We start from the raw sequence: 13,490 nt of genomic DNA on the forward strand, positions 1-13,490 counted from the left end.
GAGTACTGTTGGAGTGAGTGATTCAAGAGAAGGAGGAGGTTATAGGGTAAATAAGAAGAGCAGGACTGCTCCCCGAAATATTGAATGGAAAACTACCAGGATCGTGAACACTTAAAAAATATTACATGGTGCCAGGAGGATATTATTTTTCTTTTTAGGCAAAGTAAATAACCCAATAAGTATACATAATATGAGCCCTAGCTCAGCAACAGATGTACCATGAAGTTAGACTTCTCTCAAGAATCATATCTAAGTCAATGACAACTTAATGCAGTTCATAGCAAAGTGACAGCACCTCACATTACAACATCTATACCTCATTCAATTGACTTGGTCAGATATATCACTAGATTAGCCACCAGTTTCAGTATTTATGGAACAATCTTCATTACTTCCAAGCAGTAAGTAAAGAACTGAATAGAACTGGTCTTCAATATCTAAAGTATGACACATTAAACCCTAAGATATATTGTAATATTTCATGTGTATTTTAAGACAGTGCAAAGATAGGAGTTAGATAGGTGTCTTCCCACTGTAAAAGTTACTCTCTTATAACTGTTCTGCAGAATAAGAGTCAGAGTACTTTAAAACACAGCTCAAATCACTCCCGAATATTTGTATCAAAGTTATCCATGTTCTAAAATTTTCCTTAAGATCAGAAGGAAGACAAACTGGATCAAATTCCCATGGTTCTAGAATACAGGATGCCTGTGGAAAGAAAAAAAAAAGAAAGAAAAAAAACTTATAAGAAAGCAAAAAATTGTTTCATTTCTCCTCTGCAAAAGGCCCAAAGATCATCAGAGTATTGTATAAAGATAGCAGACACCTTATCTGCTGTCTGATGCCTCTGACCAAGGCTGGCTGTGGCCTGATGAAAACTAGCAGACCATGCAGCTGTACAGCGCAAAGCCATCCTTGTGATGCTGCCATTTTAAGCTCCTGTATGGAAGGAAGGTTATACAGCATGGTTAATAATGTTTTCACCAAGTCATAAATGTTCCTGCATCTGAGCTCTTCACTATTTCTCATGTAATGAAATGTCACAGCGTTCCACTGGGGCAGAGACGTGTTGTTAGTGTTATATACAAAACAAGAAACAAAAGTGGCTGCCTGCAATGCGGGAGCCCAAACAGTTCCTCAGAAAAAATTTTCCAAAGCTGAAGTGGATCCTCACTGCTAACACGTTTTTCAGTTTGGTCTGAGCTAAGAAGTCCTGAACAGAAAAGCTAACACAAATGGCTGTGTGTTCCTTCATTATTTTCTTTTCTGTTTTCTGCAACCTTATGGCAACTTACTCTCAACACAATTTTCCAGAGAGAATTACAGAAATTGCTGATTTCTATCAGGAGCAGCCTGACATAGGCAGGGCAATCAGTATGCCTTAAACCACAGCAGTCAGAGATGTCATTACACAACAAATACAGAGCGCTATCCCATTTTATCAGAATACAGTCTACTTTTTCCTTTCATAGATGCAATAAAATAACACATTACAAATCAGGAACTGTTTGGTAAATACTGACTGAAAAAAAAAGAGGAGAGGGAAGAGGGGTGAAGGGGGAGAGGGGGAAAGGAGGAAAGTGAGAAGGGAAAGGGGGAAAAGGAGAAGGGGAAAAGGAGAAGGGAAAAGGGAAAAAAGGGGGAAGGAGAAAGGAAAAGGAAAAAAAAAAAAAAAAGGAATGGGAAAAAGGAAGGGAAAAAGGAAAGGAGAGAACTGCCCAAGTAAAGATGAAGGGAGAACATTTGGTACCTCTGTAGTCACTGTGAACTGCTGAGTGCAAAAGTGAAGGAAAAAGGAATGAGGAAATGCTAGCCTGCAGTGCTGCCTTCCCAGATGTTCCTTTAGAGAATGAATATGTTTCCCATTGTAATTCTAAGCAGAGTTCAGCATCCAACAGCGTCTCTTGCAGAAACCCAGAGCTCAGGGAGCTAAGTTCAGATTCAGGGAACAGCAATTCATAGACCCATTCCACTTGAGTTGCACTGAACAAGCCTCTGCTTGTGTCTCCATCTGTTTATTTCCATTATCTACATACAAAGCCTTAGGCCAGGCACTGTCCCTCAATGGTATTTGCATTGTGCTTAGTGCATAAAATATCTCTGTTCATAAAGGCAATTATTTTGTAAAGCATAGGCTTTAGGGTAGCACTGAATATTTCATATGACCATGACTGTTTTCCAAACAAATAAATTCCATGTGAATTCCCTAAAAATAGGGAAGCAAATTCAGCCCTGATGCAAACGTGTGAGCATCTCATTGACTTCAATGGCCATTCAGCTTAGCTCTGTCAGTGCCGTGTTAGGCCGCGGGTCCCAAACTGTCGTCTCTGCTCTTACCATCTGTCTTTCTTTGCTAACCGAATTCCTTATTAAACAGGGCATCTGCAGTGAACGTGAACACATTCTGCTGATCCTTTCGCTGCAGCAAACGTTGCTAAAGGCTAAAATTCCTGAAAGTTACAACTCCTTTGAATGTCTCCGCTTCTGAATACCACCTGAGGTTCTTTTAAGGTGGCCTGAAATTCAAACTGTTAATGTTTAATATTCCCGAGCATTCAACCTCTTTGTAATCACATCTTGGATATTCAGATATGCAACTAACTGTTACCTGCAGCAGCACACAGATCCATTGTCTGGCCTAGAGGGCAAAAAGTGCAAGGACCAGCTGTGGCCCTGGGTTTGTTCAGCCAAAGGAGAGGAGGCTGTATCTTGGATTTGGATTTGGGAGCCAGGGGTTGGACCCAATGGTCCTTGTGGTTCCCTCCTAACTTGGGATATTCTGTGATCCTGTGATTCTATTATTTGCTGCTATTCTTAGAAACGGAGTGTGGAAAATCCAAACAAAATACTTGAGTAGTTGAAATAAATCAAATGCAGCAGTAATTTCTGTCCGTTACTCAGCATGTTATGAAGAGAATTGAATAGCTGAATAAAGGAAGAAGCAGTTTTGAACTTAATTTAAACTCAGACTGAACTCGTTATGAAATGAGAGCTGCTGAGGATCAGGTCATCTGGCTCTTATTTAAAGTAAAAGTCAAATCAAAAACCCAAACCTCTCATCTTTTCATCGTGTCTCCACAATTTCACATTTCATGCAGGACTCGACATAAAAGCACAGTGACTCTTTCAAATTGAGGCCTTCTAATTCTTACTGAATTTGGAAATATAAGAAAATCCATGGGAAACTCATTTTGCTATATTTCATCCCTAGTTTTGCGGACAGGATGGGTTTGAATGTGCACTGTGACATTAGATGTCTTATTCTTAAACCTTTTGATATTTTCCAGTCTTTGCTTCTGTTCAGAGTTGCCTGCAGAACGTCTGCAGAACAAGCTGCCACTTTAAAATGTTACAGTTTAAAATCTTGTAAAACTAAGTAATAATTCTGGCACAGAAGCAATAAGTAATCGAGTTGCAGGTAATGTGAATGCTAATTCAAGTCCTGTTGTAATTTTATGCTCTCTTCATGCTTTGTTCCACTGATATTATGGGCTTACTGTTGAAACGAAAGCTGTGAAAGATGTTTATCAGTAGTCTGGTGTAGGCTCTACACTGCTTTTTCTCAACAGGATAGCTAATTCCCTTGGGAAGATGCTTTATCATAACTCCTCAGTGTCTGTGCTTCTTTCTCAAGGCAAGAGTGGAAGAAACCAAGCAAATAGACCCAATGAAGGGAAGGGGCATACAGTACAAATCTAGGGTGTAGCCTACCCAGATCAACACTCTCATCAGGCATGGAAACCCCAGCAGGTGATAATCAAACCCTGTTACTCCCAAAACTTGAATGCTAGCATCAAGCATCCATTCAAGATGAAGCATCAGTCATAATTGGTTTTTGATGCACTGGGGAATCTAACTGTTTAAAAACTCTCATTGCCTAATGAGATTTCCTTCAGATTTTGATGAGATTGCCTTCAGATTTCAAGCTTAGTCAATGCACATCATGGGACAGATAAACAGCTATGAAAGAAAAAGCAGAAATGAGCTGGTAGGTTCCACAAGTCTGCAGAATCCTACCAGTGTTTTCTTATGGAATTTGGATCATGCTGTAGCATGTTTACATCCTTGAAAAGTCATGTTCATCATCCTGCAGACACAAGAGTCATAATTTTTGCATTGCATCAACAAGGTTTGCTTTAAGGACTGCATGTTGTGACTGTAAAGAAGTGGGAGAGGGCAGAGTCTATGACAAGCAAAGTCTGGATCCAGTACCCTCAGGAACCCATGGCTAGCCTGTTTTCACTAGGAAGCACAGGGCAAAAGAACCACTTTCATTTCCAGTCACATTTACTGCCATGATTTGAGAGGAGTGATGGGCAGAATCCAGGTTTTAAGTTTCCGAACAATTTCTTTACTTTTTCTTTATCTGTGAAATGTGGAGCAGCCTCAGAAATTATATTCAGTTAGCCTGTGTAGCAGGACTCAAAAAGCACTCATGAAACTCATGAAATGAGGTTGTTATACTTGTCATAATGCTCTAAGTATTGGCTGTAAGGTGATTGATGTGGCATCACCCAACACCAGACTCTGTGACCTTCTCTTAAATGTTAAGCCTTTTAGGTGCAAAACAGCACAGTATTCTGATACAATACCATAATTTATTCTTTTTTCTACTTTGGCTTTTGCTTTCAAAGCACTTCATCTTTTCCTCTATTAGAGAGTCAAGCAATCCTTTATTAAACTCTTCCAAGCATATGGCTTGGATAAGAAACATCACAGGAGTTTTGACCAGCAAGTTATGTCTCTTTTGAGTGTTATGTCTGGAAAATGAAGCATTTCACTACCAATTTTAAGCCTGAGTAGTTGATATGTGAGTAGCTGAGAAGGATATACCATATCTGGGAATTATGTTTGCCTGGTGATTTGCTTTTTTTGGGAAAAGAAATAGTACTTTGAAAGCAAACACTATAATTTTTCCTAATTATATGTCATTTTCTAAGACTACCAAACATCCACAGTAGCCAGAGCCTGATGCATCTTCTCAAACTGAGCTGTAGCTTACTCTATAAGTATTCCCTCTAAATAATTGAAACTGATTACCATGCAGCTAAGTTTGGGTGAAGATAGGTGACTTTGTCCTCAAACATCTGAATCTTATCTCTGATCTCCTTTTGTTAAAAATAGCATTATTTCAACCATGCATAATTTCAGTGATTTTAACTTGACTGTTGAGGCGTAAACCCTGTTCAGTGCTCTGGGACTCTTCTCAAGAAAAAAAGATCTACTCTCATTCTCAAAGGAGCCAAATACGTGGCCTCAAAAAGCCCTCTCTGCTGGATTTAGTGATAACAACAGTCCACCTGCAGCATTAACTCACATGCGTACATCTAGGAAAGAGCAACTCTGCTATAGCAGACTCTGCAATAGCAGAATTTACAGCACTCACACTAGCATATGTATAGAACAAATAGAGAATTGAGAAGCATTTTTTCATCACTCTTCACAGTGATAAGATTATAATAAGACATTAATTAATCTCTCATCTGCCAGGCAAAAATGGCAGCTTTAACTTTGCTATAAAGGATTTATATGAAGTTGCCTGTTAGAAAACTTGCACACTGATTTAAAGTGTGTGACATTATAATCTTAACACAAAAGCAAGCAAAAACTGAGCTCAAACTTAAGCCAATTCAGATAGTTTGAGCTACATCTACCCCACTGCAGTTCATCCCTTAGCAACCACAACCTAGTTAGGAAGATGAGCATAACTTTAGTGTACTCAGGGATCTTGTTTTTGCCTTGTCGATGTCTGAAGTACTCCTTCAAGGTTTTATACTGCAAAATCATTTTGTTTTATTTGTTTCTCCCTGGAGTTAACTATGAAAATTTTGTGCTTCTAGCAAGGTGGAAGAACTCTTATCAGAGACAACTGTATCTGATGATTCTAAGCCAACTAGGTGAATGCTACAGAGTGCATGTTAGAATTGTATTCCAGTAGCATGTGTGCAGTCCAATCATTTCTACTATACATTCAGTGAACCAGACACTTCTGTCAGACCTCTAAATGCAAACCAGATCCAAAATGCCACACTGGAGGAGACCGTGAGGTGTAACAGAAAAATTGACAGTGATAGGTTCTCTCATAGGCACTCTATTACTACAGCCAAATGTCAGCAGAGCATAATTGTCTCTCCTCCTCCAAAATAATGCAATCTGACACATGTAAGGATCTACTCTGTTGAGCCAGTCAAGTCGCTCTCAAAAAGAAAAAAACAGCAAAATGTAATTCGAAGAGTCATCTAAAGACATAGTTTATTGAAAAATGGGGATTGCTTTCCTTCATCTCCAACAACTTTACTGTAAAGGCATGAACACTTACTTCAGAGGTCCACTGCTGAGGTATGCCTTGCCTGCTACTCAAAGGCACCAAAGAGGAAATTAGGCTTGACTGGATAGTTATCACTTTTGACATTTGAGGAAGCATCCATAGCATTTTCTGGATATGCATGGAGCCTTTTCAGCTTTTGGTACATGAGGCTGCAGGTCTAACTTTAGGTAACAGACAGGGCTGTAAAGATGTGCCTCATTTGCTTCAGCGTGGGCAGAAAAGTGCAGCAAAGACAGTTGATAAACTGATTCACCTTGCAGTTAAACAAATTGAATGCAATTCATTCCACTCTTGACTCTGCTGAGAGGGTTAGACACACATCTTTCTGAAATTAACACACATGCATCAGGAGCAAGAAACTCCTTAGGCAGATACACTGAAATGAGCACCACCAGCAATTTGTCTCCCTCGTCACATTACAGACATGTACTTTTAGTACTGTTTGTATGACTGATGGTTTGGTATTTTCTCCCAGTAGAGCATGGTGATCAGCAGGAGATTATCTTTCCAACTCATTTGCTCTTGCTGCCTGCATTGCATCAACAGTGCTATGAGTCTTTGTGAATGCAGTTTCACTCTGCAATTGAGCATTAATCATTTGTGCTTCTTTTGTAACATTCAGGCTATCATGAACCCTTGTTCAAGGTGATGAATTCATTTTTCTGCTGCACAGCTTCCACATTCAAAAACTAACACTAGATGAAATTAGTAGGTAATCTGCTGTCTTGGTAATAGGAAAGCACACTTTTTGCCTAGTGACGTGCAAGAACGTACTATAGGGCAAATTACTATGAATAGAATAAGTTTTCCCCTTTTTTGTTCCATCCAATTCAGAGTTTTTGTTCATTTCCTCGAAAAATGTCAGTGTTTCTCTCTCAATATCATCATAAGCTGTATTCTGTGAACAAGAAAGCTGAGATTGGAAGCAATTTTCTAAACAATCCACAACCTCTTCTCTTAGAATAGCTTGTCTGGTCTATAATTAGGGTTTCATAACAAAAAAAAAAAAAAAAAAAAAAGTAGATTATGATTGTGAGGGCTTTATGCTAACTTCATAGGAGAAATGGTGAACTTTATAATTCACTGGCAGCTATTTTATGCTACTGCAACCAACTGTTGGAAGACACAGTAAACTGTTGCCCACACAGTAAAACCTGTAAGAAAAATGCACAGTATGAACAGAAGTTAGTGGAGTTAGTTCATGTTAGCAACAGGTTTATTACTGTTGGTCACTGGAAATTATATTGGCAGATAGAAATTCCTGGTTAAAACAAATAAGGAGCAAAGTTTGAGATTATTGTTGCATGACCTTGTCACTACTGGCTTAAGCTGTAGTGACATGCCATCCCTTCCCACACAACTGAATAATGCTAAAGCCACACTAGAGTACTGCTACCCTGGGCTAATAACTGCAGATGGAACAGTCTTTAACTGTTCCATCTGCAACTACTAATGCAAGTCTGTTTATGGGATTCCTAAAATGGCACCTTACTACAACCACAACTAAATTGTGCGTACGAAATTGACTACTGAGCCTTTGATATTAATCACAGAATCACAGAATCACAGAATGGCCAGGGTTGGAAGGGACCTCAAGGATCATGAATCTCCAACCCCCCTGCCACATGTAGGGCCACCAACCTCCACATTTAATACTAGACCAGGCTGCCCGGGGCTCCATCCAATCTGGCCTTGAACACCTCCAGGGATGGGGCATCCACAACCTCCCTGGGCAGCCTGTTCCAGCACCTCACTACTCTCTCTGTAAAGAATTTCCCCCTGACGTCCAACCTAAATCTCCCCTCCCTTAACTTATAACCATTTCCCCTTGTCCTGCAGTTGTCTACCCTTTCAAAGAGTTGATTCCCCTCCTGTTTGTAGGCTCCCTTTAGGTACTGAAAGACTGCAATGAGGTCACCTCGCAGCCTTCTTTTCTCCTGGCTGAACAAGCCCAGTTCCCTCAGCCTGTTTTCATAGGGGAGGTGCTCCAGTCCCCTGATCATCTTTGTGGCCCTCCTCTGGACCCTCTCCAACAGCTCCCTGTCTTTCTTCTACTGGGGGCTCCACACTTGGACACCGTACTCCAGATGGGGCCTCACAAGAGGCAGAGTAGAGGGGGACAATCACCTCCCTGTCCCTGCTGGCCACCCTTCTTCTGATGGAGCCCAGGATACCATTTGCCTTCTGAGCTGCAAGGGCACACTGCTGGCTCATGTTAAGCTTTCAAGCTTTTCTATCAAGACCCCCAGGTCCTTCTCTGCAGGGCTGCTCTCAAGGACCGCTCCGGCCCAAGTGCAAAACTCTGCACTTTGCCATATTGAACCTCATCAGGTTCACCTGGGCCCACCTTTCTTAATCCTTTGTAAAGGAGCAGCAAAGTACTTCTGGTGTGGTCAAGACCCAGCCAGCACTCTCTGAGGAATGACACCAGTCAGGACTGCTCTCAAATGGGGCTTACGTAAGTGTGACTTCTTTCCCATTCACCTTAGCAGGGAGATTTTTGCCTTATTTTTTATTTGTAAATAAGTCCAAAACACATCAGACAATAAAATCTGGGTAAAACAACAAACAATCCTTTGGAGGAGAAATAAGCAACTCAGACAAATAAATCATGTCATTAGTTCTACAGCATGTGCACCCAATCCAATGAAGAATATCACAGTCAGGGGTGGAAAAACAGATTAAATGAGCTAGTTATCTTAAGACAATTGCTATCCAAGAGACGGTTACATCATAAGAGATGTGGCACCAACAGTAATCTCCATAGCACTTTTGCTAAGAGTGATGATTCTATGGAAACAAAAACTAAAATACTCCTATTTTAATAGAATGAGATGAGCCCTCAAGGGCATATTTTTCTTACTGTGCTTTCTTATCCTAAAGAGTTATAAAATTTCCTTACTACTGTTCCAAAATATAGCAAGGTTGTGATTCCTAAGCATAGCATATGTTAAAGAAAACTAAATGCAAACGGCAGATAAATTAGCAGGTTTTTTTACCTCTTGAATTATATCTTTGTCTTCATGTTCATGATCCCATTCTGGAACCCCATGAAGTCATTATGCTATTTTGTGGTTCAGTAATTAACTGTCAGCACTCTTGCTGAAAGATCTTTTACCCTATATGCTTTCTGGGATTTTTTCTCTTCCTTCACCTCCTTTTTTTTTTTTTTTTTTTTTTTCTCCCCCTCCTTCTCAGTGGCCTTTTATTATTCACTGTAGTAACTGGTGACAAACTCTATTTTGCAGTTTAACATAGCATCCATTTGCTGAGTCAGCTGGACACTGTCAAGAAAGCAATATGAGGACATAGTTTGATCTTAGTTTTTAACGACAAGTTCTATCTAGCTGAAAGAAAACAGACTAGGAAATAGCAGGAATCCCTGTGGTTCAAGTAAAGTGAAAACAGTTGCTCTAATGAATCCCACCCCTTGCCTCTTCAAGACCAGATTGTCCAGTTTACTGATCAGTGATTTGTGTCATTGGAGCTGAACTTCCTTCCTTCCAATCTGACAAGGGTGGGATGCATTATGGTGAACAACAACACATCAGCCAGTAAAACTGAGGTAGCAATACCCTCCAGAATACAGGAAACTCCAGACTGGGAGCAGTAAATGTCCTTTGGCACATGCGTGCAGCCTATTTTGTCACTAGAAGGGACCACTCTTGCAAATAACCCCTTTCAGATCCCACAAATAACCTGAGGATAATCCATCTTAGACAGCTACCACATTTTGCAAGTGAACATCTGTCTGTGCTCTAACTTCATAGCAGGTATAAATGAAAATCAAGCAGGAAATGAAGAAGGCTTGATTCAGTGTAATTCAGTCACTGTAGGAGTTTTCCTGGTGAATACTCTTAAGTGCTTTTTCTGTCTTTTCCTCTGAGGAGACAAAATTTCACCCTAAATTATGTTCCTTCATTAGCTGTTCTTATGCTACAATGTGTCTCTTTGGGCCCTGCATCAAGTGTTGATTCATTTCTTTCGCAAGAACACCTTGACTGCCAGGTTTCATATGGACACTAGCAGTTGTATAGGACAGGGCTGGGAGTGGTCACCTACCAGCTTTAAAGCACCAAGTGGAATCTATAATCTGAAAGCACAGTGCAAGGCGCTCTGCTGCTAAAACAAACTGTGAAATTAAGACCCTAAATCTGTGGTTTCCAGTGCTTTTGGTTATTCTAATGTTCCTTGGTTGATTGGGTTGGTTTTGGTTGGTTAGTTGGTTTTTATTTCTTTGTTTTTGCAATTGTCGACTCATACATTTTCCAGAATAGTATTTGCCCTCTGTAATCACAGAATCATAGAATCACAGAATGGCCTGGGTTGGAAGGGTCCTGAAGGATCATGAATCTCCAACCACCGCCACAGGCAGGGCCACCAACCTCCACAACTGACCAGGCTGCCCAGGGCCCCATCCAACCTGGCCTTGAACACCTCCAGGGAAAGGGCATGCACAACCAGAATCACAGAATCACAGAATAGCCCAGATTGGAAGGGATCTCAAGGATCATGAATCTCCAACCCCCAGCACATGCAGGGCCACCAACTTTCCATTTAATACTAGACCAGGCTGCCCAGGCCCCATCCAATCTGGCCTTGAACACCTCCAGGGTCCGGGCATCCACAGCCTCTCTGGGCAGCCTGTTCCAGCACCTCACCACTCTCTCTGTAAAGAACTTCCCCCTGACATCCAACCTAAATCTTCCTTCCTTCAACTTAAAACCATTTCCTGCCAGAAATAATAATTAACAGTAGTAACAGTAATAACAGTAATAATAATTAACAGTAATAATTTAACATGCCTTAGGAGCTGAATTGCGTCTTAAGGTTTCTTTTCTTTCTAGGCCTCATAGCAGTAAAGCAGAAACCCTGACATACTGAGGTCAACTTAAGCAAACCCTCCTGACGAATGTACTGCCCCAGGCCACTGCCAACCAAGGTAGAGGTGCTTCCCCCCACAGTCACAGCCCTGGCCATGAAGAAGTGCAATTCAAACACCAACTGCTAAAGTCTCCCTTTGATTGTTAGGAGCACTAAGTGAATGTGGGCAGCTGTTTTCTGATTTCTTAATAGTTCTTTTGGGTTTTTTTCATCCATTCTCTGCATTCATGCCACCTGCACCACCAAGAGCTGGGCATCTGACTTGCAGTTTTGAACATCATCTTTCTTGATAATATTTGCTGCTTTCTCTCCTGGCTTATGGAGGTTAGCTGAGAGCCCAGACCAAATTCTTTCTCAATAGCTGCAGCTCGGTTTCACTTCCAAGCTTGCATGGGTACTCCTCTTAAGAAAAACGACTGTTAGCTCAGCTTCATGCCTGTTGTATTGTCCAGTCATCTTCATTGTTAAATTCCTGTCGTCCATCAAACCCTATTCACTATTGAAATGTACAGCAAATTAAAAGAAACAAAAACTCAGCACAGTGCTACACAGAACTGGAGCTAGTGTGTACAGAGGTGGATGAAAAATCACTGAGCCCTAATAGTGCTGATGGAGCTGCTCTGCAACTGTTCTGGTTGAACTATTCCATCCTTCCCTGCAAAAAATGAAAGATGGAAACTTTAGCTGTGCTAATGACAGCATGAGCAGGTACCACATTCAACCATTACAGTGTGCTGAAGGATGTGAACATGCTTCAGACTTCTATTTATTCCAAAGGTGATTTCCAAGTTGCCAGGTCCCTCACACTGTAGTCTGTCACCAAATACAGAATGTATAGTGAAGTCTAATGAGGCTTATAGTACCTGTGAGCTTGTGAGATATGAATAAAGTCTATCATTTTCTTATGTACATATTTTATTTCAGAGACTTGGACTATCTTTTTTTTTTTTTTTTTCCTTCCTGATTTAGTATTGCTGTAATGGTCTCTTTTTAAACTTTCACATCTTTCCATGTCAACAAGTCATATAAGTTACAGGTGGACAATTAAGTCAATGCCTATTCCTATCAAGAATTATGCAGAATGTTAGTCATGGCATGGATGTGAAATTAAGCAACACACATCTCCCTTTAAAATCCTGGTCACCTTTACTTTATATATTTAGGCTGCGTTTACATTATCATATTGGCTGAGAACAATGGTAAATTTTTAAGTGTATTCACACCTCCTCTCTCTATCATGCTTATGAAATGCTGAAATGGGAAGTGATTCACAGTGTGTGATGGCTTTGCTGAATCACAAGAGAAAGTTATCTAGAGGAAATCAAACCAGAAACTTTTCTCCAGGGACATATGAAATAGCACTCACCAAATCCCAGTGGAAACACAAATATTCAAATCAAGCATTAGTCCTTCAGGTTGGTAGTAACATTCATCCGGGGAATCAGTTTAGATCTAGTCTGACATTAATTCCTGGAAATATTTGCAATATAGATATAGAGACTGCAGCACCAAGCCCTCCCATATTCTGATCTATACAACTGCTCAGCTACCTTGCTAATGCAAAAATAGCAACAGAGGCATCTACACAAGGACCAAATGCTGAAGTTTGGTGGGTCCAAATATACTGCATGAAAGGATATACTGGGAATGCTTTAGTGAAGTTTTTAAAAAACGGCTTTAAGTCTCCACTTGTATAACAATAGAAGAAGTATAGATACTAGTAGAAAATCTGAGCCTCACTATTCTAAAATGCTCTACAGATATATAGTAAGGAGAGTCCTTTTGGCCTCTAATTAGCCCAATCTGCACAGCACGAATAAGGCAATCAAAGAAGCGAACCAGAAATAAATAAGTAAATAGTCATCAGACAAGGAATAGAAAAAAAAAAAAAGAAAAAGAAGAAAAAAAAAAAGAATAAAAGGAGGGGAGGAAAACAACACAATAAACTAGTGGCTCCTGCAGCACCAATTCCAAAGCAGCAATGCTCCATGGGCATCGTAGCAGAGATGTATGCTAAGGAGGGATGAATGCTGTGGTGAAGTCACAGTATTTGATCATTTTATGGACTTACCAAAAATGCAGAACAAGAAAAAAAAGTCTCCACTTCCACACATTTAAATGTATCTTTAAAACCAGCAAGAGGCTACCTGTTGGCACTGTGGGCACAAGACACCACAGCTCAGCACCTGGGAAGTGATTTACTCTTACCTTCTTCTCAATGCTGATATAGGAATAAAATTGCAGAAGTTCTTCCTCCAGATGGGACTCACGGTTTTCT

At 40.4% G+C, this 13,490-nt stretch overlaps 1 protein-coding gene across 6 annotated transcripts in view; it reads left to right on the forward strand.

The window, feature by feature from the left end:
• Positions 1 to 13,490, forward strand: part of PALM2AKAP2 (PALM2 and AKAP2 fusion) — a 243,269-nt gene that overhangs the window by 125,426 nt on the left and 104,353 nt on the right. The gene's annotated exons all lie outside the window — the stretch shown is intronic.

The sequence above is a fragment of the Phasianus colchicus genome, chromosome Z (genome assembly GCF_987193195.1).
Source record: "Phasianus colchicus chromosome Z, bPhaCol1.hap1.1, whole genome shotgun sequence".
Classification (NCBI taxonomy): domain Eukaryota; kingdom Metazoa; phylum Chordata; class Aves; order Galliformes; family Phasianidae; genus Phasianus; species Phasianus colchicus.